Source organism: Barbus barbus (genome assembly GCF_936440315.1).
Source record: "Barbus barbus genome assembly, chromosome: 3".
Taxonomy (NCBI): Eukaryota; Metazoa; Chordata; class Actinopteri; order Cypriniformes; family Cyprinidae; genus Barbus; species Barbus barbus.
Genome location: NC_136731.1, coordinates 33,647,486 through 33,651,746, shown reverse-complemented (window position 1 = coordinate 33,651,746; position 4,261 = coordinate 33,647,486).

Genomic DNA, 4,261 nt, shown 5'->3' with positions numbered 1-4,261 from the left:
CATGCATCACAGTTTCCACAAAAATATGAAGCAGCACAACTGTTTTAAATATTGATAGTAACATAAATGTTTCTTGAGCAGCAAATCAGCATATTAGACTCATTTCTGAAGGATCATGTGACACTGAAGACTGAAGTAATGGCTGCTGAAAATTTAGCTATATGTCACAGGAATAATTTAAATTAATATACACAAAATATATTAAAAGAAAAAAACCCTGTTATTTTAAATTGTAACAATATTTCACAACATCAGTGTTTTTCACTATATTTTTTAAAACAAATGTAGCCTTGGTCAGCATAAGAGACTTCTTTCAAAAGCATTAAAATGTATACCAATCCCAAACTTTTAAACAGTCCTGTATATCATTAAAATATTTTTAAATGTGCATGTACGTATGTATTATGTATGTATGCATGTCTGTGTATGTACTATCCAAATAATTTTTGGGGTCATAGTATATATACTGTATAGATATGTAGGGTTCATTCTTGCTGTGTCTTATGGTTGATTCTAGAAATCAACTCTATAAATGATGCTTTATGAAAATAGGTTCTACTGATGTGCATTTATATGTTGGTGGGTGATTTGTGTGCCAATAGCTTAGACCTCAGACTGACTGGGCAAACGTGCTCTCTCTCCAGCCGTCAGCCCCCAGAAAGCTTACCTTGCTGGCCTCTTTCTCCTCCATTCAGCTCTAATAGCCAATCCATCCATTCACAGAACCCACAACCGCCATGATGGGCAGCTAATTAATCACTATTGTGTGTGAACTGGCCTCTTTCCTTTTTTTATATTCAGGGAAGGTCTGATTCCTCAACCTTGCCCCAACGTGAGAAATGCATCAAAAAATAAATAAATAATGCTTGCACTTAGCAGACACACACACACACACACACACCATGCAGAGAATGATGTTTTGGTCATGGATGCACTGTCAGTCAGATGCTATTTTCTGAAAAATGCCCTAGCCACAAATCAATAATCTGCCATTTGTGATTAAGGGAAAGCGGCAGGAGACGGGGAAGGATGGCGAGGAAGAGAGTGAGAAAGACAAGACAGAGATAGTAAACTATGAAAAATGACAGCAAAAGCAAGAAATGTGGATCGAACTTTGGACCAACAGTCTTACCATCGTATCATTTATAAAAAATAAAAAATAAAAATGCAGGCAACTTAAAACCTGAAGATATAAAAGCTGTCCGTTGCTGGTCAACGTCACAATGTGTTGGCCCCACAGTGACACAGAGAGAATGCAATGGATTGTGGGGGACAATCACTCCTCCATTTATCACCCAAAGCTGCTCTTATTGCAGAAACCCTCCTATGACTCTATGTCAGAATCTATGATTCATTTCCTGTGTGAAGGAATTCCGGCAGAGGAAATGAATAGAGTCCATAAATTCAGACAGACAGCTCAGAGGGAAAAGCATCCAGCCTCTGAGTTCTAGCTTTGACATTCACTAAACCTGCTGTTCTGAGGGGTTAATATTCTCACCGAGGGAGCAAATGCATTTCTGCTCCTCCCATGAGCACCTGCTCTAAATATAGAGGAACCGGCAGGATTAAAACTACAGTAACTTTAAACGGGGTCTGCCTGTTTCAGAATATGAACTGAAACAAGCATTAATCAGTCATTCAGAGTAGATGGCATATTTAATTTGTTGAAAAATGGCTGTGAGAGATGGATGCACAGTCTGTTGTGTTCATTTGTGATTTTTACAAACTGTGTTTTTTATTCTCTGCAAATTTGTCAATGTAAACAGTTAACACCCATAAACGCAACACTGCATCATACTGACTGGACAGGACTTCCATCCTTCACAGCCTTATTTGAATTTGGATCAAATTAAAGATGCTCCCAATAGTTTTTGGTGTTTATGATGTGCTAGTCAATAAGACAGTGCATAAATTGCAAAAAAAAAAAAATTACCACTGCCATTGTTCCAGTTAACCATGATTTACTGAGCAAAAAGTGAGCAGATGTATCAAATAGCTATAGAAGCCCAATTCTGCCTCAAAGTAAAACATAAAACAGGTATTTGTAAAATAAGTAAGGTATAATTGATGAAAGGTCATTGAATTATTAGCTTTTATGTTGCTAAACTATTTTACTGATAAAAATGTCAGAGCAGAGCTGACAACACCTTTCTGTGTGAGTGTGTGTCCATGTGTGTGGTTGAAGGGTAGAGAAAGCAGGAGAAAGAGAGTATGTGCTTTACGTATGTAATAAAATGTATACATCCATATATTTTTTTGTACTATTATATGGATCTAAAATGAAAGGTGATACAAAATTCTCACCTGATAGCATTATGAGGCATGTCTACAAATGTAAACCTGTACAGGTTAGGAGATAGGTTGACTCGCAGCATGTTTACTTACAGAGAGAGGGGCTGATGCATGGCTATCATAGCTAAACTGTCCTTCTCTGTCTCTTTCTCTGCCCCTGGGGCTGGAGCTCAGCAGGAGACATGAAGTCTCCAAAGCGAACAGCTGTAGGGGCGCAAGTCTCGATTGTGAGTAAATTATGACATTAAAAACCCCCTCTGAGCTCTAACTAGAGTCTCTTACAAGATATTCCTGGTCTGCCTCTAGCATGACCAGGACCAGCGGATAACACTGTCTCTTTAATATGCTTTAAATTCGGGAATTATGCAGGTTATTTTTGACGAGCCTTGGGAAATGAATTGTATAAATGGATTTTGTTGTTGCTGGAACAAAAGCTATTGAGCAGCATCTTTTTACATGGTAGCACATACAGTATATTGAGTGATTTTATTGCTTGAACAGTCATTTGTAACCTTTTGTTCCAACCATATCCCTTGAGGTTGACCAGTTTTACTAGTTATGCAGTCCGGACTGTATAAAGCGTAATACATTAATGAAACGTGTAAAGCTTTTTATGGCTGCTGTACTGATGCACATGACTGGTTCAAAAGCTCTCAGAGATTTTAGTAGCATCAATTTTTGATTTTCAGGTTTCTCCATATTGAAGCTGTGACCTGTACCGGGCATATTCTCAGGCATTTTATTTTGTCACTACATAGTTTAAGGCTTTTTAGTCAATTCCAAAGATTCTATCCTAAAATAAAACTCCACAGTCCTACTTCTGACAGGTCTTTAACTGAAAAGACGGCGGGAAGACTGTAGTATGACACTGTGCTCTGCTGACTGCACTCTCACCCTCCTTCCCATGTGATGAGTCCTCCAACCTGACCTAGTCCAAAACCCAGCAGGTCTTAGCACCTGCTGAGAATCACAGCCGGAAACCTTGCTGGGCTTTACCGGAGAAAACAACCCCCTATTAATCAGACTCTGGCTACAAATCTGTGGACTAAAAATAAGAGGAAATATATAGAAGTGGGTCAGTTGCCAATTTTGTCAACCATCTTGCTATAACTACATGGTTTGCTTGACTGACTTGTATGCACAGTCCTTTAAGGCAAGACAGTTCAGTCACCATCCTTCTTGGTAATGGCAACTGTGTGTACAGTAGGTAAGAGGCATAAGTACAGCTCTGGAAAGACTCAAATGCCCAAAACTGTTTGTCAAGGTTATGTTTCAATAACATACTTCTACTCATTAATACTTTCTGAGAACAAACCATAAATTTAGCTTCTTTAGCATAAATTACTCTTAAAAATGGTTAGCTCAATTTCAAAGTTCAATTTCTACAAGCCTCATATTTAAAGGGATACTTCACCTAAAAATGAAAATTTTGTCATGATTTACTCACCCTCATGTTATTCCATGAGGGTGAGTAAACGTAAAAGAAGATACTTTGAATAAATTTTACTTTTACAGGACTTTTTCACTAAAACAAACAAACAAAAAAAAAACAGTTAGTGAGTTTTACATATTTTTATTTATTTGTGCATTTTTACCAGCATTTGTCTAATTCAAAAATACTATAAAAATGTTAGAGTTAACCATAAGATACCTAATTAAATATAGTGAACATTTACTTTAGTAAATTATTTAAACATCAAATTACATGTAGGGTAGAGTATGGGGACCCCCCCCCCCCCCCATGTAGGGTAGAGTATGGGGACCCCCCCCCCCCCCCCCCCCCCTTACTGTTTTCCCCAAAATAACCACAAGATAAAGTCAAGATACATTTTTATTGTAACTATGGACTACGATGACAAAAGTGATGTAGAAGTTTTCAGGATGAAGCTTACACTGGTGATTAGGGCTGTATACCTTGGAGAACCTGGCGATACGATACATACCTCGATACACAGGTCACGATTCGATA